We start from the raw sequence: 26,149 nt of genomic DNA, 5'->3' as shown, positions 1-26,149 counted from the left end.
AATTGGGACATTAATGTATTGCTGGTGGAGTTATGAATTGATCCAAACATTCTGGAAGACAATTTGGAAGTATGCCCAAAGGGCTTTAAAAGACTACCTGTCCTTTGATTCAGCCATACCACTGATGGGTTTGTACCCCAAAGAGATAATATGGAAAAATACTTGTACAAAAATATTCACAGCCACACTCTGTGGTGGCAAAAAACTGGTAAATGGGAGGGGAAGGGGTGTCATCGATTGGGGAATGGCTGAACAAATTGTGGTATCTGATGATGTTGGAATACTATTGTGCTCAAAGGAATAAGGAACTGGAGGAATTCTATATGAACTAGAAAGACCTCCAGGAATTGATGCAGAGTGAAAGGAGCAAAACCAGGAGAACATTGTACACAGAGACTGATACACTGGCAAAATCAAAAGTTACAGACTTCTCTACTAGCAACAATGCAATGATTCAGGACACTTCTGAGGGCCTTATGAAAAAGAATGCTATCCAAATGCAGAGAAAGAACTGTAGGAGTAGAAATGCAGAAGGAAAACATATGATGAGGATATGATGGAGAGGTTGATTTTAAATGATTACTCTGTTGCAAACATTAATAATATAGAAATGGGTTTTGAACAATGATACATGTAAAACCCAGGGGAGTTGCTTGTTGGCTCTGGGAGGGGGAAAGGGAGCAAAGAACATGAATCATGTAACCATGGAATAATATTCTAATTAAATAATTTAAAAAAGAACTGCATGCCCTCTCTAAAACTTATCAACTGGAACTATATTCTTAGCAACAAAGTGTTATGAACTAGAACCACAGTAGAAAAATATGTCTGATGGATAAACATTAACTTGGCACTAAGAAGTAAAGTAATCAGTTAACAAAATATTTGAGTTTGTCCAGAGTTTATGCAAAATTAGTGTCAGAGCCAAACATAAGAACTTGTGACTTTCACCTGAAGACACTATTCTGTACATAATCCAACTATAATCCATATCAAAAGACTTAAAATACAGAGAATGGTTTAACTTTAAAAAAGATGTACCTCACAATTAATCTAAGAGTTAATGTCACCCAGGGGTTCTTAACTATTTTTATGTCATGCTCCCTTTTCACAGCCTGGCAAAGCCTATGGAGAACTCAAAAAAATGTTTTCAAATGCATGATATAAAATAAATAGCATTACAAAGGAAGTCAATTATGTTATTAGAATATTAAGACAAACAAGTTCACGGGTCAAGAAGTGAAGTGTCCCTGAACTGCAGGCTAATTTGTTTGTTTTTAAACAAAACCAAAAAAAGAACTAGAATTGTGTTTTCACTAGTATAGGAAACTCTAGGAAAACTTCCCTACCAATTTAGGTCAGCAATTTTTCTAACACTTATAATCTTAGTGTTGCATTAGACAGTGGGAGAGTGACTTGCTCAGGGTCATACATTCCATATGTTTCAGAGGCAGAAATTGAATCCAGGTCTTCCTAACTTCAAAGTCTCCTCTCCAGCCACAATATCATGTTGCCTCTTACATTTAAATATACTCCACGTCAGTGTTTGACAAAGGTGTTTTTAAAATAGATATTCCTTAATATTTCTTTTCCTTCTCAATGATGGAATATATATATTCCTGATATAAAATAATTTGTTTTAAGAAAAAGACTACTGATAAGTCATTTATACTATTAAACAGAAATTAAATGTCATGTATTTTTCAAACAGAATGAAATATGACTAAATTTAAAAATATATAATATTTCTGCCTCCGTATGAATTTGTTTACAGCATATTAAATAATTTTAGAACATTAAAATTCTTAGTAGAAATATAATTTGACTGTAGCTGTCATGAAAGTCAATAAATACAACATATGAGTTTCCCTAAAATATTATGCAATTTGAACAAAACAAACTTACGTTCAACTCATCACTGAAGAATTGCAGGCAATAATTTATTTTTACAAAACCAAACATTAGCTACATCTAATGCCAGTTAAGCTGCAGCAAAGCTGAATTATTAAATCTATCTGCCTCTATCCTATTACAGGCTACTTATGAATACTTGATTTTATTTGTATAATTGACAAGAGTTGTCAGGAAAGGATAGGTTTAATGGCAATCAAATTAAGATCAACTGGTATATGTGTCACAAAGAAGAGTGTGTGTCAAGTGCTGATGAATTAATTGATGAGTCATTGTGAAACTGAGCATGAGTCTGTCATAAACTATTATAAATTACCATGTAATATTAGCAGCTTGCCTACTGTGCCCCACAAGACCAATAGCTCTAAAAGAGATGGAATTCAAAACTACACTCAACAAAGGAAAAATAGACATTGACTTTGCATATGTAATACCAGATCATTTATCAACTTAATTTTTAAATCATTTATATGACTTAATGACTGTGAGCATGAAAATTTTAAGCTGATGACAAGATGAACAGTAATACAGAGATGACGTATTTGGGTGCAGAGTTTCATTGACCACTCTGTAAGGTAAAGTTGAATTTTAATAGTCAATGGAGAAAAAAAACTGTAACATAACCCACACATTTAACTATGTTACCTCTTCAGACACAATTGAAAAATATAATGACATTTATAAGAGATTGATGAAAATTTGCTTTAAAGCATTAATTTCTCTTAATACTACTGCTTAAAGAACTGTCTATTCAGGAGATATCTGATCTGAATTAAGGAACTGATGAAGCAATTGATTAACTGGAATTTAAGCCATCACTTACTAGCTCTAGCAACAGATTCGTTTACATTCTAAACAATCAGCTGATGGTTGAAGGATACCAATGAACTTATAACAATTCTGTTTTGAAAAACATATAGCTATTTTTAACCACTCAGATCACACTGCATATATTTAGGATATTAAGTTAATATGAAATTTAATTAAACTGACTGAACAGTTTAGTAATATTCAATCTATTAAAATTTTACTCTTAAATATGGTAGATTACAGAGTTCTTTATTTATATTTCGCCTAGTAACCTCTCACAACAAATTAGATATATACTGAATAAGTAAAGGATCAAAAGGCAAACTAAAAGCATACATAATTTAAACAGAAAAAATCCTAATTTCTTATCTTTATTTTTTTATCATGTAGAGAGTATATAAAATGTATAGGTTACTACTTTATGGAAGGGGGGGGGTGTGGAGGGGGATGGAAGGAAATTGAATTTCTCTTCCTAGTAACCTCTCACAACAATCTATCTGTCAAATTTGACACCTGAAAATTCCTTGGTGGATTTGTAAAAAATAGCTACTGAATAACAATTTTATTTGTTAAGATTATTACATTGGAATGATTTTGAATTTCTGTTTAATTAGTTTCAAATAAATTGACAGAAAGGAAACTGGAAAGTCTAGGGAGTTATGAACAAAAGCAGACTACAATGAAAAATATTAGAAGTAATTCTGACTTCAACAAATGTTAGGAAATACAAGGCAAACAACAATTAAAGGAAAGAAATACATTACTTTGAGAGTTAAGTAGTTCATGCTATTGATGTCAAAAATAAAATAAGGATTTCTCATTCATATAAAGTAGTGATGTGCTAATAACGATTTTCTATTTTTGTACTTCCCACTCTACAAACTAGTAGAACTTGATAACTAAGTTATCAAGAACACTGAGCTGGAAAAGAAAGGAACTGGGCTCAAGTAGAGATTCTTCCTCTGTACATACTCAAACTGGTCAAAGCCACTCTGACCCTTTAAACCTCAGGGCTCTATTTTGCAAAATGATAGCAAATAATGAAAAGATTTCCAAAAGTCTTTATTAGTTCTATAATTTACTTATCGGTACAACTTATATTTTCTCTCCTTTCCTACTAACATCAATTAATTTCTTAACTGAAGAGTATTTAAATCCTTCAGCATCTTTTTGCTCAAGAACACTGAGCACTGAAAAATAGTATTCCTTCTTGACCTGCAATTGATTAGTTAGCACCTATTATAGATGATATAGTGAGAGATCCAGGAATTACTATTTTGAGGAACCACAAGGTAAAATTAATTGTATAACAAGGATAAAAAGTCCTAAAGAAACAAGAAAAATAAAGTTTAAAAAGAAAAATTATTGTTTGCATTATTTCTGATTAACTTAGTTATCAAATATATGAAAAGTATTCATTTGTTATAAAAAGTCCCAGATAAATATTCTCCTTTTAAAATTTCTAGAAAATAACAATGCAATTAAGTTACAATAACTAATAAAATGATTAATAAATGTGAAATTCTGTACAAAATATTTAAAATAAAATGTTGAGTTTAAACCTATTTTTAATACTTCTTAAAAAGTGAATAATTCAGCCAGAATGTAACTGAATTCACCATTTATATAAATAAAATTTCAAGAATTCCTGGAGCCTACAATAGGTCTAACATTACACATGCAAACAGTATCTTAAATCATAGAGGCTACCAAATTAAATATTAATGTGTAGATTACTGCTACAAGGGAAATAACAGAATTTAAGACCTAGAAGTGACTTCAGAATCTCCTAATCCAATCCACACACAAAGGAATTCTCTCTTTAATGGACCTAAAAAAGAATTGTTAGACTTGCCTAATCAGTTATGTAGAGACTTCTAAGAGAGAGGAAGCCATTGCTTCCTCAGGCAAGCCCACACACTTTCAGACAGTTCTAATATTTAAAAGTTTTTTCCATGCATCAAGGCTGAACAACTTTTTCAGCTTACTCTCTCTTTGTCATAAAGCCAGTGTACAACAGCATTTCACCCTTCACCAAACATGGGGCAGAATCATATCTATCCTCCTTCCTCCAGGGTTTAGGGAAGATGAGTTTCTGTAGTATAAGGGTTTGCCAAGCTGTTTTCAGCGTTGCTTTTGTCCTTTGGTGTTCACCTGCCACATGGCTTCAAGAAACTGTAGCATGTACAGTGGCCACACCTCAGTAAATCATCGTTACTGATGGGCAAAACCAGTTTGAGGGTAACAGGCCTCAAATCCATCAGTGAATTAGAGTCTACCCCGAAGCATCTAAGAGTTCTCATGGTTGAATGGTCAGATAAAAACAATTTGTTCCAACAGTCATAAAGATGGCAGAATCAAGTGCAATAGAATGCTTAGAGATTAGTTAAGAGTCAAAGAAATCAAGGTCAGCCACTGCATCCTGAGCTATTATCAGTCATCTTGACTTCTGTCTTTGATGACTCTGGAAGAGAGAATGAGGCTGATTATATTGTGCAACTTTGTATCAGTTAAATCCAATTTATGATCAAGTAAAAAAAACATCACCAGTGATATCATTTTGGTTCTCATCAAATACAAAGGATAACAACCCATCAACCACTTTCTTCCCTTCTGTGGCATGGATTAGCTTTCTCTAAAAGAAGATAAAGTTGCTACCAGCACCTAATTGATCCATGCTTTTCCTGATGCAGGTTATTTTTACTCTACTCCCAACATGGGGTAGGCCAGGATCCTCCTTCTCTCCAGTATCAGGCATTAGTTTCAAGAAAAGGAGATAAAACCATCCCTGAGATCTATCTCATTGTCCTTATTCCCACTAATTTCTTATCACCTGGAGACATTAAAGGTCCCAGCAAGTGGAGTACATATACCTTCAACTTGACGGGTTTCTGAAAACCATGTGAGTCAACATGTTCTTCATCACATCTGCCCTTGATGAACACACACATTTTAATATAGAAACAAAGGGAAAGAGATGCTTCTGTATCCTTGTTGCATACTTTTATAATTAGGGCAGTCAAATCAATTTTTGTTGACTTTTTAATGACTAGCAAATAAATCAACCCAACCTTAAACGTAATCTATATTAAGAGAATACTGTCATTAGAGTCACCTCCAATATTCTTTCACATTACATTCTCTTACATACTTGAATACAGTTATTTTTCTACCTATCCCATATTTATCATGAACTCACAGTCATTAATCATCCAAGTTACCCTCCTTTGGTATTCTCCTACTTCTCTACAGATATCATTAAATGACAGTACCTAGACATGAAAAAAAAATACTCCAGGTAAGGTCTGATGAGGGTAAAGCATAGTGGGATTATCACCTTTCTATTTCTGGAAGAGATGTACCTATTAAAGTAGCTTTTATTCAATTCATTGGACTCAATTATGCCTCTTACCTACTAGTTTATTAATCTTGTCAAAAAAGGAAATGAGAGAGAATCTTGGAGAGTCTGCAAAAGTAAGAGCTATAGAGTTTCACAGCCAAAGACACAAAACACTTGGGTAATGAGATGTATTAAGCCTAAGAATTACATCATGGAAGGCAGATAATTATTGAAATGAATGAGGAGGCAAAGAACAGATCAGTTTTTGAAAGAAAAATGGCAAGTTTACCCATCATCTTGAAAACAAACATAAAAAAAGTATCAAGTCCATTAAGAGTAATGTAATATTGAGACATCCTGCCAAGATCTACTTCAATGGGAAGCTGGTCTACAGTTCCCACATACCTTATTCCAGCAAAACCCTGGAGTTGGTAGTAGGCAAAATAATGATCAAGAAATCCAATGAGAACCAACAGTAAGTAACAGTTTCATTCCCAGAACTGTAAGATAGTATCAAGGCAAAGAGAATAATCAGTCATCTCAAACTTCACAAAATGGTGAAGCAAGTTAAAGACTAAGAAAAGACCTTTAGAATTGGCAGTTAAGACAATGTTGGTATTCTGCACACAACAGTTTTAAATGAATGGTAACACTGGAAACTGTAGTGCAGAAAAGAGTGAAAGGAGAAGAAATGAAGGTACCTGTTACAAATAACCTTCAGAGGAGTTTAGCCACAAAAGTGAGTAAAGTTATGGGAGAACTGCTATTGGGAATGGATGAATCAAATGAAGTTTGAATGAAAATGGCAAAGCCTTAGGCATATATGTAGGCAGTAGGAAAGCAACCATTCAAAAGTGAATGTGGACAATAGGAGCAGCAATATGCTAAATACAAGATGAAATAGAACCACTTGCATAAATAGGAGTTACCCTTTGGCAAGGAAAAAGGTCTCCTCTTCTTGTAAGATAGAGGAAATGGTGGAAATAACAGCAGAAGTCATCATAGGGATGTCAAATAAGGACTGAATATGAGGGAGATTCCAATATGTGATTGTAACTTTTTCCCCAAGAATTATGACGAAGGGTTCTCAGCTGAAAGAAGTAAAGGTAAGAAGACCGACAGTAGGTTTGAGGAGAAAAGAAAAACTATAATTGTTCTCACTTTGCCATTTCAAAACACTTATATTCCTTCAAAATATAATTGACTACCTTACTAATATATATACATATTAAATCCTCACAGAAGAACTTAAGTTCTTTGAGATCAAGGCTGTTTAATTTTTATCTCGAAACACCTAGCATCTAGAATAGTTTTATTCAAATAGCAGGTAAAAAATGTGTTTGCTGAATTACTGAACTGAATTGGCTTAGAAATTTACAAAGTACTTTCCTAAAAACAGTACACAGAAGCAAACAGCACAATACTATTTCCTCATTTTAGAAATCAGGAACTTTTAAGACATATGACCAAAATTTTAAAAACTTGAATCCCTATTGTTGGATTTTCACCTAATTATGTTCTGGCATTCTAACAGCTAATGTTTTCGCATGAATCTTAAAATGAATACTAATGTTTTTCCATAGTATAGCTGAATGTGCACGTTATACTATCTTCCAGTTGAGGTAACTGCTTCAAGGGATAGCTGTTTCACAAGAAAACACTATAATTTAGAAAAGTAAAGCAATATGCTGAAAAGAGGAATTCTTTATTCCTTTTTTAATTTAACAGGAGACCTGGAGGTCCCCTTACCATAGACAAGTGTAGGGATTAACCAGAACACAGAGACAAAGAAGTAGAAACCATAGAGACAGGAAGGAGGAACCAAAGAGGCAGGAAGTGAGATAGAAAAAGGGTATAAAAGGGGCCAGCATCAGTTGGTTGGTCTGTCAGTTGCTGATAGTAAGGGCTGGCAGTTGCAGGGAAGTTGGCGTTTAGTTGCTGGCAGGCTTGAGCTTACTGAGATGGCTTTTTGGCTTTTGGGTTTTCAGCTTTTGGCTTGAGCTGTTGGGTTTTTTTTCGTTTCTTGAACTTTTTGGGAATTGGCTGGTTGTCACTGACAGACCAAATTGATTTGGATTAAAATTATACACTGATTGGGTTGGTTTTGATTAGGCTGGAAAGGGTTGGAATTTTGTGGGATGGTTATTGGTTTTAGGAGATATAGGCAGTTTTAGGTAGTAATTATAGGTAGTTATTGGATAAAGAGTATAGACATTGGGAAATTTTCTTTCTCTACCTCCTTCTATATTTCTCTCCTTTACTATATTCATTTTACTATATTCTTTTACTATCTATATTTTAACTAAACTAAATTGTTCATTATTAAAAGTGGCTAGAAGTTTTCTTTTCTCTGGCTTAAAGTAATAATATTAATTTACAACTCTACTATATACTCATTACAACTTAAATTATTAAAAGATGCTCTCTTATTTTGTCAAAATTCCTAATTTAACCCTTAAAACACCAAATATATCTAGTATGAGGTAAATCAAATGTTAAAACTTAAATGGTAAGTAAGGTATGAGAACAGATTAAAAGCAATTTAAACAGATCACAGCAAATCTCTCATGCCCTAAAGATAAGGGTTTATCTGACCATTGTCAACATGGAATCTAGAGTTCCCAAACTTGTAGCTTAGTGAGGTATGATGAACCCCAAGTTTAGAAATAGTTTGTAGTTTGGAGACCCCCAAAGCTTGTGCTTGTTCCCTGTTCCCTTGGGAATCCACCCCTAAGGGAATCTCAGGCTAGCAGTTGCAAACTGAATAATGGACCCCAGGGTAAATGCTAAATACCCTTCTGTCCTAGGTAGTCTTCCCCATTGTATCAAAAACCCTTCCCAGGAAGACTACCTGGGCAGGGACCATTCCTTTAGTAACCATTGTGTAAGCAGTCCCTTTCCCCTACACCCTAGCCTCTAGCTATGATCCCTTTCTCTAGCTTGATTGTATCCTGTCAGTATAATCTCAATCATCTCTCCCAGCCCCTGGATCTTCCCAAATGGTATATAAGTTCCCCAATTTCCTTTGTTCCTGGAGTGGCACTCCCAGGGGGATAAGGGAGCAGAGGGAAGCAGTGTTCATTTAGACTTATTTAGACAAGGTACAGCTCTGCATAAGAGGCCAAGTAGCCCTCATCCCCCTTTGCCTTGATTAAAGAGTGGTTTTATGACTATTTAATAGTTCTGCGTTTTTTCTAAGTTAACACCATATATACAAAATTTCAATATAGCTATATATCATTTTCAATAGAATATATTTTCAAATCCTTTCAACTTCAAAGCAGATGGGCTATATAACATATAGTTCTTAACATAAAAAAAAATTACAATATATATAAAAAAAAATGGTGGCTATTGTCCCACTATTTTATAGGGACTGGTTTTAAATAAAGAAATGATTTAACAAATTCTTTTCTGTTTTGAGTCAATTATTGTGAAAAAAGAAAAAACAGTAAGTTTCAACAAATCAGAGCAATAACTCAATCTTAACATCAATACTTTCAATTTTATCTTTTGCACATTATTTTTACCTTTTTTTTTCAGCTAGCCAACAAATCAATAAGCATTTCTTAAGTGCTACTACATACTGGGCATTGTGTGAAGCACTGAAGATGGAAAATAGGGGCAAAAGACAGTCCATATGTGTGAGGAGGGTCAACAATCAAAACAAACATGTATAATTAACTATAAGGGGTAAAAATGGGAATTATGAAGATTATGGTTGGACTGGATATTAAACTATGTGCTGGATGAAGAGAAAAGAGTAGAGGAAAACAATTAGAATCAAGAGGAATTGGGAAAGGCTTACAATAATAAGGTGAGATTTTAGTTATGTGAATGAAAAGATAGAGAGTAGAAGGAACATTTAAACAAGAGAAAAGCATAATTTTGGATTCCTTATTTTGTCTTGTGGCATTTTAAATTACCTGATTAGGCAAAAAAATTTTTTCCTAAGGGTCAGAATTTAGATCATAATTTAAAATTTTCTATAACAAATCAGCAGATAATTATAAAATTTACTAAAAGAATTACCCTTTTTAGTAGTACTACACTTGAGAATTAATATTAAGATGTTTAAATATAACTATTAAGTAACACTTAAACCACAATGCTTTTCTGTGAATAGTACACCACTATCATTATTTTTATTACTGATAAATATTATTACTGACCAAATTAAATATCTGAATGCAGCTGAGATCTCAGAAAATACACACCTCTTTCTCACCACATTTGTCCATCGATGTCCTCTAAGAAATCTTGTGTAGAAGTTCAGGTCATCCCTTATGCCCACTGGCATTGTAAAAGTACACAAACCACGGATTGGTCATCTCTCAATGTCCCTTGATGCCAAAACAATTTTATTTTTCTAGTCATTAATCTCTTTCAGTTACTTCTTAAATTCAATTTTTTAGTGCTAATATGTCCTTCACATCTGTCAGTCATCTCAAGTGTTTAAAAGAAAACTCATTATCTTTCCTTTGAAAACAACCACTCTTCACTACTTCTCTATTTCTGCCAAGGGCAACAAAATGTTTCCAGTCACCCAGTAATACTTGTATCTTCACTCTCTTATACTCAACATAACATCATCAGGATCTGAATCTTGTTGATTCTATGGCCATGGCATCTCTCATATCAATATTCTCTATATCCAATGTTGTACTTCAAGCTCTCAATACCTCACACCTGGACTACAATAAAATAACTGTTTCCTCTAATCTAGCCACTGTTGTGCCCAATTTTCATTGCTGGAACAGTGATATTCCTAAACCACATTTCTAAGCATGATACTCCAATTCCATGAAGTTGTTTGGCTCTCTATGTTACCATTCCTCTACTTGGCATTTAAAGTCCAGCAAAACACAACTTTAAAGAAATTTCCAGGTTTCTTATACTTATAGCAAGTACAATTTTTGAGAGTTATAAATAACATTTTTCTACATAGGAATATAAACAATTTGACCTTATTGAAATTCTTAAAGAAAAAAATAAGGAAAAAAATTTTTCCCCTCTCTTATTTACCTTTTCTCTAATGATTAGAGAAATGCAAATCAAAACAACTCTGAGGTACCACCTCACTCCTAGCAGATTGGCTAAAATAATAGAAGGGGAGAGTAATGAATGCTGGAGGGGATGTGGCAAAATTGGGACATTAATGCATTGCTGGTGGAGTTGTGAACTGATCTAACCATTCTGGCTGGCAATTTGGAACTATGCTCAAAGGGCTATAAAAGAATGCCTGCCCTTTGATCCAGCCATACCATTATTGGGTTTGTACCCCAAAGAGATCATAGATAAACAGACTTGTAGGAAAATATTTATAGCTGCACTTTTTGTGGTTGCAAAGAACTGGAAAAGGAGGGTATGCCCTTCAATTGGGGAATGGCTGAACAAATTGTGGTATATGCTGGTGATGGAATACTATTGTGCTCAAAGGAATAATAAACTGGAGGAATTCCATGTGATGTGGAAAGACCTCCAGGAATTGATACAGAGTGAAAGGAGCAGAGCCAGAAGAACACTGTACACAGAGACTGATATACTGTGGTAAAAGCGAATGCAATGGACTTCTGTACCAGCAGCAATGCAATGACACAAGACAGCTCTGAGAGATTTATGGAAAAGAACGCTACCCACATTCAGAGGAAGAACTGCAGGAGAGGAAACATAGAAGATAAACAATTGCTTGAACGCATGGGTTGAGGCGGACATGATTGGGGATGTAGACTTGAAATGACCACACCAATGCAACTAACAACAATTTGGAAATAGGCCCTGAACAAGGACACATGTTACAACCAGTGGAAATGTGCATCAGCCATTGGTGGAGGGAGAGCAGGGGGTGAAGGGGAAAGTAGGGGCATGAAGCATGTAAACATGTTAAAAATGAATATTAATAAATGTTTAAAATAAATAAATAAATAAAAATGAAGTGGAGGAATCTACTGTAGTCGGACTTTTCAAGTTTAGCTACAATGGATTAGGAGATATAGGAAAATAATAGTGATGGAAGGAACAAGTGAGGGTTTTTCATTTTTCTGATGAAAGTGACTTAGACATATTTGTAGGCAATGGACAAGAACATAATAGACAGGGAGAAATTGAAAAATAAGTGATAGAGTATGACAGAAGACAATTTCTTACAAAAGATGAAAGGAATGAGAATATATAAGCAAATAGAAGGGTTGGCCTTGGTAAGGAGTAAGGCTACTTCATAGTTTGAGATGGTTGAAGGAAGAGATAGTGGCAGAAATATCTGAGTGATAGGAGCCAAGGAAAGGGGCTCTTAGGTCTCAGATCTCTCGTTAAGGTCTCAATTTTTTTTCTGTAAAATATGAAAGCTCCTCACTGAAAGAGTCAGGGAAGAAGACATGGGATGTTTGAGAAGAAATGAAAAAATTAGGAAGAATCATTGTGAAGCATGGTGGCGAGATGATAAGAGTTGTAAAGTATGATTGCCTAGTGTTGTACATAAATAGGAGGCAGATTGGTAATAAGAAAGGGCTGTTAAGCCTCACTTGGGCCTGACAGGCTCTGTTAGCTGAGTCTGCCAAGCAGACTCTGGATGCTCAAATGATAGATGGATCCAGGCTGAGTGAGATATGTGTTTGCCTGGGTGGTTACCCAATGTGCTAGTAACCCTAGGACTTATGAAGTTCAGCTTAGCCTAGCCTATGCCACTTCAACAGTGCCCAGCCAAGGCAGCCAGTGAGGAGTTGTCCGTGTCAAAAACTTCTCTAGCTTCCTGGCTTGGGGTTGGGATTGCTGGTAAAAGTAATTTGGGCTGGTGATGATGTGCTAAATGGATAATGCTGTTCTGACTGCAATATGATAAATCTCTTCCCCTAATTAGCTGTAGATGTTCACTAATTAGGAAAGGAACACCCATCTTTTTTTGGATTGAACTACAACAGGATTTATTGCTTATCTACAGGGTTAGGAATGTAAAAGTGAAATTTGGGAGATGCCATCTAAAAGTATATATATTTTCTATGGACACGTGGGAACTATCAAACTACATTTCCCGTGGTCCAACGGGTTTATAGTTCCGGTTCTTTGGGCGTGGGGACGTCTGAGTCACCACGCAGAAAACAGTTTAAAATGAGAGGAAATCTGAAAGTAAAGCCTCCTTTTTTTTAGCTTTTTTTAGCTACCATCTTTAGTTAGCAGGTGCGAGAAGAGACGGGAGATAACAATAATGGCTGGGGCAGCAGTTTTAAATTCTTATAAGCGCGTGGTCTAATGACTTTATCTATCAGCATGGCTTTAATTAAAATACTAATATATATTATTAAATCAGCCCTTTATTATTTTGTATCCTTATAGGAACAAGGAATAGGGAAAGGGGGTTTAGGAATGCTAAACTAATCTGATTGAATCAAAGTAATCTAAGTCAGTAGATGATGAGTTGATAATAGGCTGCAGTTTCTTCTCCCTCTCTCAATGCTGGCTTGACACAGTCCTTGGTACAAACCAAAGGATAGGGAAGGCTAATGGTGCTCTTCTTAATAGCTGTGGTGTTGTTCACTCTCAGTTCTATTAATAGCAGGTAGAATAACTTCCTATGGCACTCAGGAATGGATGCTGGATTGCAGGTCTAAGGCCTACCCTCCCTTCAACTACCCAATTCCCAGGATTCTCAAATCTGAGACCCAGTGTGCTATAGTCCAAGGGTATTTTTAGGGGTGGTTCCAACTGTCTTTTGGCCCTGGCTCACGCCATCTGGGCACATTCCAAAGTCTTTAACTAATGATCCTGTCACTCAAGATGTCCTCCATTTTGTACCTGAAGTTCCTTATTACACTAGCAGAAGTGAGAGCTCAGATGAGGAGGAGCAATATAAATTTGTAGAAGAATAAGATCCATTGGTCAATTAATAAATAGTTAAAAGATATCAACAGGAAGTTTTCTAAGGAAGAAATTCAAGCTATCAAAAGCTAAATGAAAAAATGCTCAGAAAAAGTAGAGATGAATACAAATAAAGCAACTCATACAGATGCATTATACATCTATCAGATGAGCAAAGGTGACCAAAAAAAAGGGGGGAAATGGAAAACAGAGGGGTTTCAGAAAAATAGACGTATCAATACACCTCTGGTAGAGATATGATTTCATCTAGTCATTAAAGAAAAGCAATCTGGAACTAGCCAAAAAATTATACATGTCCTTTGACCCAGATACTAATACCAGATTTATACAAAAAAGAGATTATATAAAGAGAAAAAGACCCTACCCACTAAAAAATATTAAACTCATGTCTTTTTTATTGTCCAAGAACTGGAAAGGAGTATCCATTAACTGGGGGAAAGCTAGCAAATTTACTACATGAACGTAATGAAATTCTATCCTTCTAGAGGAAACACTAATTTTGGGAAAAACCTTGAAACTTATACGAACTGAGGCTAAGTGACAACATCTGTGTGTGTATATAGATAGATATATAGATATAAATATAGATATAGGTATAGGTATATGAACGATAGTATTATCAAAAAATTTTTAAAGACCTGAGAATGCCAATCAATGCAATGACAATTCCAGATGACTAGTGAAGTATATTACCTACCTCCTGACACGGAGACGATAGCCTAATAGTGTGAAATAAGATGTGCAGTTTTTGGATATGTTTTTGGATATGGGTTTACCTTGATTATGTATATCTGCAAGAATGGCTTGGTTTGGTTTTTCTAGAGGAGGAAAGAGTAAAGATATTCTGGCCCTTTCTGAAATTATTCTGTTCATCATTCTTTAAAGCACAATAGTACTCTAATACCATCAAATACCACACACAACTTGTTCGGCTATTTCCCAATTGAAAGACATTCTGTGAATTTCTAATTCTTTGCCACTACAAAAAGAATAGCAATAAATAGTTCTGTACAAATAGGTCCTTTCCCCACCACCTCCTTTTTTTTACCTCTTTGGGATATAGACCTAGTAGGAGTATTACTAGATCAAAGGGTATGCATTCTTTTATAACCCTTTGGGCATAATTACAAATTGGCCTCCAGAATGGTTGGATCCGTTCACAACTCCACCAGTAATGCACTAGTGTCCCAATTTTGCCACATTTCCTCCAATTTTTATCATTTTCCTTTACTGCCATATTGACCAATCTGAGAGGTGTAAGGTGGTACACCACAGAATTATTTTAATTTACTTTTATCTAATCAAGAGGGATTTAGAACATTTTTATATGATTATTGATAGCTTTGATTTCTTCATCTCAAAACTGCCTATTCATATCCTTTGACCTTTTGTCAATTGGGGAATGATTTGGATTCTTATAAATTTGACTTAGTTCTTTATATATCTGAGAAATGAGGCCTTTATCAAAAAAATTTCTCATGGGGAAGCTGGGTAGCTCAGTGGATTGAGAGTCAGGCCTAGAGACAGGAGGCCCTAGGTTCAAATCTGGCCTCAAACACTTCCCAGCTGTGTGACCCTGGGCAAGTCACTTGACCCCCATTGCCCACCCTAACCAATCTTCCACCTAGGAGCCAATACACAGAAGTTAAGGGTTTAAAAAAAAATTTCTCATAAAATGTTTTCCCCTTTTGTTGTTTCCCTTTTAATCTTGGTTGCATTGGTTTTGTTTGTACAAACCCTTTTTAATTTAATATGAGCAAAATTATTCATTTTACATCTTGTAATGTTCTCCATGTCATATGGTGATTAATTTTTCCCTTCTCCATAAATTTGAAAGGTAAACTCTTCCATGTTCCCCTAATTTACTTATAATATGTGTTTTAATTCTATGTGTTTCAATCATATACCTATTTTGACCTTATCTTGATATAGTGTGAGATACTGATTTAAACCTAATTTTGCCATACTATTTTACAATTTTCCCATTAGTTTTTGTCAAATAGTGAGTTCTTATCCCAAAAGCTGATATCTTTGGATTTATCAAACACTAGATTGCTGAGATCATTTACCTCAAATATACTCCATTGATCCACCCTTCTATTCATTACCCAGTAAAAGATTGTTTTGATGATTACAGCACTACAGCAGTTTAAGATCTGCTACCACTAGGCCACCATCCTTCACATTTTTTATTCATTATTTCCCTTGATATTATTGACCTTAGGTTCTTCCAGATGAATTTTGTTATAATTTTTTCTAGTTCTATAAAACACGTTTAAGGTAGTTTGATGGCACTGAAAAAACAAATTAATTTAGTTGGGATTCTTTTGCATTTTATTAGTTTGGCCTATCCATGAACAAGAAAGGTTTCTCCAATTGTTTAAATCTAACTTTATTTGTGTGGAGAGTGTTTTGTAATTGTGTTCATAAAATTCCTGTGTTTGCCTTGGCAAAAAAATTCCCAAATATTTTATACTGTCCAAAATGATTTTAAATGGAGTTTCTCTTTCTAACTCTTGTTGTTGGGCTTTGTTGGAAACATATAGAAATATTGATGATTTATTTGAGTTTATTTTTGTGGCCTGCAACTTTGCAAAAGTTATTATTTTAGCTAACATTTTAGTTGATTTTCTAGGATTCTCTAAGTATACTATCATATCATCCACAAAGAGTGATAGTTTTTTACTTTCCTTATTGCCTAAATTAATTCATTCAATTTCTTTTTCTTCTCTAATTACTAAAACTAGGACTTCTAGTACAATATTAAATAACAGTGGTAATACTGGGCATCTTTGCTTTGGCCCTGATCTTACTGGGAAAGCGTCTAACTTATCCTCATTGCAGATGATGATGGTTTTAAATAAATGCTACTGATTATTTTGAGATGTCCTTTTATTCCTATGCTTTACAGAGTTTTTAAAAGTAATAGGGGTTGTATTTTATCAAATTCTTTTTCTGCATTTATTGAGATAATCATATGATTTCTGTTAGTATATTTATTGATATGGTCAATCATGCTGATAGTTTTCTTAAGACTGCCAGCCTTGCATTCCTGTTATAAATCCCACGTGAACAGTGAATAATCTTAATGATATTGCTATAATCTTCAGGCTAGTATTTTGTTTACACAATTGCCTCTTAAGTGGTCTTTCGAACTCTATCTAGTCTCTCCCCTTAACAATCAATCCTCCACACAGATGCCAGAAGTGACAATCTTATAGAAGAAGTCTGACCATGTGACTTCCAATTCAAGACATTCCAGTGGCTTCATACTTCCCTCCAGTATCAAATAAAAACCATTCTACTTGCATTTAATCCCTTCAAAATCTAGCACCGACTTCCCTCTCTAGATTTTTCACACATTACATATACTCCCTTCATAAACATTTTGGTAAAGCCAAAATGATTACAAAGAAATACTAAACTATCTCTATAATTTTTTACTACCTAACCATCTCAAGCCAATGACTTGCCTACAGCTCTTAAAATCTTTAATCTCTTTTAAAATTAAGTTGAAGTGACAGATCTTACATAAGGCATTTCTTGATCACTGGACTGACAGTAGTTCTCCCTCCCCCACTACCCCATACCATGTACCTTGTATTTACTTTGCACATATTTTAAATCTATGTATTGATAGATGTTTCTTCCTACCAATAGAATATAACCTCTTTGTACAGATGTTTCCAATTTTGCCTATATAGGCCCAGGACAGTGCCCATCATATAAAAGGAATTTTAGAAAATTCATTGATTTCTTATTAGTCAGTTTTGCTAATTATGTCTGGTTCTTGCCAAGTACAGTATCTATTGACTTTTTTGGGAAAAAAAATAATTCACAGTTGTAATAAAGGAATAAAACACAGTAGATGGGGTTTGTGGGTCCATAAGTCAGCAGGTGGGAAAGGAGGGTACAATGGTGGATGTAGTAAATTGAGGTGGTAGAAGATGTAAGGGAATGACTTAGTTTAGGGAAATACAAGATGATGAAGTAGAATGAGAGGCAAGGGGAGAGGATGAGGTAGTTGGGCAGGCAGCTACAACAGGGAGATACAGACTGGGTACACAGGCTTGAGACAGGGGACACTGAAGGGAAACAGGCTGAACCCTTCAGGTAGGAAGGGCACTTCTACAGACAAAAGGTTAAGGCCAGCCAGAAATCATTTGAAACTAACTAGAGGGCTTTCTAGTCAATTCCTCAGGTTCACAAAGGAAGTGTCTGTGAAATAGTGTGTTGTTTGGAATTCAGGGAGGTGCCATTTAAAATTATCTTACAAATTTCCTGTGGGGAACTTTGAGACTACATTCACTGTGATCCAATGGGTTTCCGGTTTCTGACGGGATTACATCAGACTATGGGAACCAACATTGAGCTTGACTTAAATTCGGAGGTCAGGGTTGAGACGCTCTCTCTGGTGTGTAAGACTAAGGAAGATGGGTGGAGATACGGACAGGCGGCATTTTTAAAAGTAGTCAGGAGCGGTCATCCAAATTATTTTATTAACATGGCTTTAATTAAAATATTAATTTCCCTGATATCTTCAGACTTTATCAATTTTAATCATTACAATAGAAAGGCTTCTTCAGAGGAAGTACAGAGATCACCACTTCCTCCAAGATGGGCGCCTCCAACTCCCCTCAGGACCCAGAGAGAAACTATTCCTTTCTCTTCTTACCCTCTTTTATCATTCAATCAATGATCTAGCAAAAGGTTTGATTAAATGACAACAGGGTTTATTGAGTTTAGGGGTTGATTATAAAGGATAGAGGGATACAGGGTTTCTCTAACAACCACCTAAGAAGCTGGGGGGGGGGGGGATAGGGAGGGGGAGGGACACAGGAAAGGGAGACTGAGAAAGGGCCTGCCTTCACTCAGTCCGGAGAGGTTTTGTTGCCTTTAAGGTGAGGGAAGTTACACACAATGAGTCGGGAGATAATTTGTATCAAGGGTATGTCCTACTTGACTATGAGGAAAATTTAAGTCTTCAAAGTTTGATTGCTACCACCCAAATCCACCCTTCTCCCAGAACCCACAGGAAATTAGGAAGGGAAATGGTGATTGGAATAGGGAAGGACAGGGAGATCTAGAGGAATTAGCTAGGCTACAAAATCTCAAGAGAAAAGGCACAGAATCAGGGAATCAAGGCCAGGTTTCAGCTCCAAGAATGAGCTCAGTTGATCCTTCTGCTCTCACAGAGCCTCCAGGACCAACTGCCTCTAGTCAGGGTTCTAAACCCTATCAACTGGCAGAAATTCTGCAGTTAGCCTTTTGCAGGGTTGTTTGCACTTTTGCACTACACAGTATAAATAATATAACACTTCTATCTATTTCATAAGCCTCTGACCTCTAAAAACCTTATATCTTTAAACAATGATTGAAAGGATTGGGGATTCTCTTGACAGATGAGAGGAAAGATAATGAGTTTAGTTTGAATATGCTGAACTTAAGATGATCACAGGACTTCCAGTTTAAAATGTTCAATTAGCATTTAGAGATTTAAGACGAAACTTTAGAAGAGATGTGAAGACTAAACAAATATGTGTGAGGATCAACTGCATAGAAATGATAATTGAATCAAAGGCATCTGATAAGATAATAAAGAGAAATAATATGGAGGGAGATGGTCCAGAACACAGTTTGAGAGGATATCCTCCATTAACAAACATGACCTGGAAAAATTCTAGTAAAGAATGAGGAATAGGATAGGGAGGAAAAGCCTGAAAAAGCAATTCACTAAACAGGAGGATATAATCAAGGAGGAAAAAGTTGATTAATATTGCCAAAAGCATTTCAGGGTAAAGATAGCTACAGAGTGGAAGCAGGGCTCTTAACCCTATTAACAGAACCATACATGACACCTCAAAACACACAAAAACCAAAAACCAGATGAACGAAGGGACCCCAAAATAGGGTGCAGGATTGAAGTTATGTGGGATTTGGGCATTTCCATGTTATAAGGGGGTGAAATAGCTCCCAATAAAACAAAAGCTAATCAACCCACCCCCACCCCACCTATAGTGCCAGTGCCAGCACACAAGAGTTAGAGCAAGCGTGGGGCATTGACTAAGTTCTTGGCAGCTAACTAGGACCACCAAGGGCTTGCTGCTGAGATCAGCAAGGCTTAAAACCCTAAGAGGTTAAAAACCACATACATTGAGCACAGAACTTGAGCGTGGACCTTGGGCTTGGACCTAGAGCACTGGGGTGAAAGAGAGTGGAAGCAGCCTATACCGAGATTCATAAAGGAGCCTTGTGCAGAGGAGCAAGCGTAGAGCAATATCTGGGGTCCTGGCAGCTAACTAGGACTAACAAGAGGCTTAACCCTAAGAAGACCTAAACAAGAGACTTCAGGAACATAAAGAGCTCAGACCTTGGGTGAGACAATATAGCTGAGATGGGCAGCACTGTGCTGTGCCTCTTAAAGTAGCCTCAGGGAAAAACTGCTGCACAGCTCTATTCACAGAGACACTGCCCACCTCACCCAGACTACTGATTGAGAAGGAAAAACCAGAATAATAATGGCAAGCAATGCTCAAGAATTAGACACCAGAAAGAACAAGAGAAAAGCACTAACACTCGATAACTTTTACACAGAAAAATTCCAGACCACAGAGGACAAACAAGTAAACACATTCAAACATTCCCAAAAAAATGAAAATTGGTCACAAACAAGTAATCACATTCAAACATTCCCAAAAAAATGAAAATTGGTCACGAGCTCTTGAAGAGTTCAAATTTGAGATCATGAGAAAGATGGAAGACATTTGGCAAGAAAAATGGGAAATAGCTTAAAAGGAAATTAACAATTTAAAAGACAGAAACTCCCAATTGGAGAAAGATGCCTCCTAAAATCAAATGAAATGATAAGCAGATTGGAGACCCAAATTAACAAGCAGGAAAATAAGATAGACCAAATTGAAAAGGAAAATCAAAAGATTACAGCAGAAAACCAGTCTCTTAAGAGCAGAACTGGGCAAATAAAACCCAAAGATCTCTCAAGACAGCAAGAACAAATAAAACAAAGAAAAAAGACTGATAAAATAGAAGGAAACATGAAATATCTCAATGAGAAATTGACAGATAAAGAAAACACGTCCAGAACAGACAATTTGAAAATCACTGATCTTCCTCAAAAATCAGAAATTACTAGAAATTTGGACACCATACTATAAGAAATTATCCAAGAAAACTGCCCTGATGATGATGATGAAAAAAGGCAGTATAAACAATAAAGAAGTATCTGTACTCAATATGTATGCACCAAATGGTATAGCATCCAAATTTCTAAAAGAGAAACTGGCAGAGATAAAGTAGGAAATAGATAGTAAAACTATACTAGTGGGAGACCTAAATCTTTCTCTATCAGATCTAGATAAATCAAACCAAATAATAAATAAGAAAGAGATAACAGAGGAGAATGAAATTCTGGAAAAATTAGAGTTAATAGATATGTGGAGAAAAATAAATAGGGACAAAGGAATACACCATCTTTTCACCTGCACATGGTACACTCACAAAGATTAACCATGTACTAGGGCATAGAAACATGGCAAATAAATGCAAAAGAGCAGAAATAATAAATGTAACCTTTTCAGATCATAATGCAATAAAAAGAATAATTAGTTAGGGCACATGGACAGGCAAATAAAAATTTAATTGGAAATTAAATATGATTCTTCAAAAAGAGTTGGTTAAATAATAAATCATAGAAACAACCAATTTCATAGAAGAGAATGACAATGCTGAGACATCCTAACTAAATCTGTGGGATGCAGCTAAAAGCTCAGGGGGAAATTTATATCCTTGAGTACATATATTAACAAATTATGGAGATCAATGAACTGGGCATGCAAATCAAAAAATTAGAAAGGGAACAAATTAAAAATCCCCAGTTAAATGCCAAATTAAAGATTATAAAAATTAAAGGAGAAATTAATAAAATTTAAAGTAAAAGAACTATTGAATCAATAAATAAGAATAGAAGCTAGTACTTTGAAAAAAATTAAATTAACAAATTACTGGTCAATCTAATTTAAAAAAGGAAAGAAAAACAAATTATCATTATCAAAAATGAAAAGGGAGACCACATCTCTAATGAAGGGGAAATTAAGGCAATCATTAAAAATGATTGTGCCAAATTATGTGACAATAAATATAGCAATTTAGGTGATATGAATGAATATTTACAAAAATATAAATTACTGATATTAACAGTAGAAAAAATAGAATACTTAAATAATCTCATATCAGGAAATGAAATTGAACAAGCCAACAAAGAACTCCCTAAGAAAAAATTCCCCAGGACCAGATGGATTCACAAGTAAATTCTATCAAACCTTCAAAGAACAACTAATCCCAATACTACACAAACTATTTGACATAATAAGCAAAGAAAGAGTTCTACCATACTCCTTTTATGACACAAATATGGTACTGATCCCAAAGCCAGGTAGGTCAAAAATAGAGAAAGAAAACTATAGACCAATCTCCTTAATAAACATAGATGCAAAAAAATCTTAAACAGAATACTATCAAAAATACTACAGCAAGTGATCACGAGGGTTATTCATTATGATCAGGTGGGATTTATACCAGGAATGCAAGGATAGTTTAACATCAGGAAAACCATTCACATAATTGACCATATCAACAAGAAAACCAACAAAAATTACATGATTATCTCAATAGATGCTGAAAAAGCCTTTGACAAAATACAAAATCCATTCCTTCTATTCCTACACTAGAAAGTGTAGGAATAGAAGGATCTTTCCTAAAAATAATAAACGGTATATATCTAAAATCATCAACAAACATCATCCGCAACTTGGATAAATTAGAAGCACTCCCAATAAGATCAGGAGTGAAGCAAGGATGCCCATTATCACCTCTATTATTTAACATTGTACTAGAAACACTAACAGTAGCAATTAGAGAAGAAAAAGAAATTGAAGATATTGAAATAGGCAGTTATTATATTATATTATAGTATTCACTATTATAGTAATTAGAAGAATTACTCATAGAGAGGTTGGAATACTAAATGGTCTAAGATGATACGGGGGTGGGAAAGAGGGAGGTGAATACTAGAGGACACCAAGAGAAACTTGGATTAATAAGAAAAATAGGATATTCTATTACACACAAAGAGGGCATGAGAAGGGGAAGGGATGAATACTATTATAAGAAGTAGAGGAAGAGAGCATTAAGAGGTAATAGTTAAAACTTTACTCGGTGGGATATAAAATTCTATCCAACCCTACTGAGAAATCAGAAGGGAAAAACCAAGGGGAGCATGGCAGTGGGGAGGTCAAAAAAAGGAGGGAAGAAGAAGGGGGAGGGAATTCATTAGGCCTTAATAATAAATAGAGGGGGGGCAGCTGGGTAGCTCAGTGGAGTGAGAGTCAGGCCTAGAGACAGGAGGTCCTAGGTTCAAACCCGGCCTCAGCGACTTCCCAGCTATGTGACCCTGGGCAAGTCACTTGACCCCCATTGCCCACCCTTACCAATCTTCCACCTATGAGACAATACACCGAAGTACAAGGGTTAAAAAAAACAAACAAATAAATAAATAAATAAATAGAGGGGAATACTAAGGGAGAAGATAGGAAGGGTGGTAAATCAAGGGAGGGGACAAGGGTTACTGGCATAAGGCAAATCAGGTATGGTATTTAGGGCCTTGGAGCTAAAAATTAGGAAATCTGGTTGCTACTTATCCTTCAAGTCATTTGAAGTTACTTCTAGTTTGATAGTATTGTATTTTCTAGTAACCAGCTGGATCAATTGAGAAAGTTTCTCTCGTTTTTCCTTTATTTTTAAAATAATGATGCTTATTTGTTAATAATAAACATTTTATACCCATCACTCATAGCTTTTCTTGAAGTCACGTAAGGTAGTGAAAATAAATATACATTTTCCCCTTCATACAAAACTTCAGTGTTTGCATATTACAATTTAAATCTAGAAAAGTATCTTGGAATTTTTTAAATCAAAACAAAATTAAATATTTTAGTTTTAATTTTAAAAGTTTTTCTCTTAAAAACCCAGTAAAATCTTGCCATGAAAAATACTGTAATTTTCTACCAAAGTATAGGAATGATACAGGCTCTTTCCATAACGATACATCTCACTCTGATTCACACTTTGTGAAAGATATTGGAAATTGCATCTTAATAGCTATAGTAATTACATCTGTGGTTATTCACCATGACACTCACCAGACCATTTTCTTTATATATAATTGTTATTTTTTTAAGGCTTACTACATGTAGTGAAACACTGTAAACAGCAGAAAAGTATACATTTAGATTCTTGATTTTGTCCTCTTTTCTATACTATGGCATTTTAAATTACCCACTTAGGCAAAAATACATTTGTTTCCCAAGGGTCAGAATTTGTGTCATCTCTTAAAATTTTCTAGTAGTAATCAGCAGATACTTTTTTAATTTACTAAGACAATTACACTTCATTTTTATAGCACTACACTTAGGAACTAAAAATGAGACTTTTAAATGTACCAGTAAGTAAAGCAAAAGAGCTTTACTTAAACAGACCCATTTAAATCAACACATTTTTGTACTTGCATTTCAAATCTTTTTCCAAGGCTTAACAATTTTCTATGTAAATATTATACAAAATGTCTTAGACTAGGGGGCAGCGGGGTAGCTCAGTGGAATGAGAGTCAGGCCTAGAGACAGGAGGTCCTAGGTTCAAATCCGGCCTCAGCCACTTCCCAGCTATGTGACCCTGGGCAAGTCACTCGACCCCCATTGCCCACCCTTACCAATCTTCCACCTATGAGACAATACACCGAAATACAAGGGTTAAAAAAAAAATGTCTTAGACTAGCAATTTATTTTAAATAAATTATAACTTATTTATTGCTATTTTAAAAATTTGTCCACAATCAAATATTATGATATAAATATTAACTTAATCAAAACTTAACATTTAAAATTACTTACTTTAAGAAAAAAGGGTCTAATGTGAAGCCCTTTCTATGCAAATCCCCAAAACCTGGTATTTCAACATTTCTCATTAAAAATGCAAATATCTGTAAAATGTAACTGTAAGCATAAAAATAAAATTTTAATGGCAAGTCATGCAAAAGCAAAAAGTTGATTTTCATAATATATTTGAAATATCACTCAGAAATATCATTTTGGTAGCTATGCAGAAAATGAATTTAAAAAACAGGGAGTCAAATCCGGATGCTATTGTAAACACTCAAGCAAGAAGAAAGGAGGGTCTTAAATAGAGTTGTGGCCATTAGGACATAAAGAAAAGGATAGAAATAACCTATCTTTTCTCTTCATTCACTCTTTAGCTCATCCAAATCAACCTCTAGATGACATTATATCTCTTATCTCTACTCCCCGGTAGAAGCTGTCCCTCAAACCTAGAATACCCTCCTTTGTCACATCTCCTAGCTTCCTTCAAGGCCCAATCAAGTAACACCTTCAATATATGGACTTCTCCTTCAATGATCATCTCTCTTAGCATCCCTACTTTGGTACAATTTCTAATACATAATGTTTACTTAATAAAGGTGTATTGATTACTTGAATCTTCAACCAAAAGAAACACCAAAACAACTACTCAAAAAAGAAAAAAATTCCCCTCAGATAAGAGAACTTTATTTCATATACTTTATGCAGAAAAATATGTGCAAAATAGACTCAACTGAAATTAGTTCTGTATGCTTTTAACAAGAAACATAAGCAAAATAAAGATTCATTTAAAAAGGCTTCATCAAAACAACAATTTCATGGGTACTGTCAGGACTTAGGATATAGAAAATCCAATTTCCTATAACTATAGTGATTCCATTCGATTTCTTTCAGCATATAAACACCTCTATCATCCCCACTCTCACTTATCCTCCATCTCTCCTTATTTACTAACTGCTTCCCTACTTGCTTACAAACCTGCTCATATTTCGCTTCTATTCTCAAAAAACTTTCACTTGACTCTTCTATCTCCACTAATTATTGTCCTATGTCTCTTTGACCTTTGTGGCTAAATTCCCTGAAAAGACCAACTATGATAGATATCTCCACATCTGCTCCTCTTGCCCTCATAATTCTCTACCATATGGGTTCCCTCACCTTATGATTCAACCAAAACTGCTCTCTACAAATAACCACTGGCATTCTTTATCATCTAATCCAAAGAATTTTTGTCAATCCCCATTCTTCAGATCCCTAAGCAGCCTTTGAC

The 26,149-nt window shown here is 35.0% G+C and overlaps 1 protein-coding gene across 1 annotated transcript in view; it reads right to left on the bottom strand.

Moving 5' to 3' along the window:
* The window catches only part of ATP9B (ATPase phospholipid transporting 9B (putative)), a 506,373-nt gene that overhangs the window by 346,798 nt on the left and 133,426 nt on the right, over window positions 1-26,149 (bottom strand). The gene's annotated exons all lie outside the window — the stretch shown is intronic.

Source organism: Gracilinanus agilis, chromosome 1 (assembly GCF_016433145.1).
Source record: "Gracilinanus agilis isolate LMUSP501 chromosome 1, AgileGrace, whole genome shotgun sequence".
NCBI lineage: Eukaryota > Metazoa > Chordata > Mammalia > Didelphimorphia > Didelphidae > Gracilinanus > Gracilinanus agilis.
Note: the sequence above shows the minus strand (reverse complement) of the source record. Positions and strands in the feature narration are given on the sequence as shown.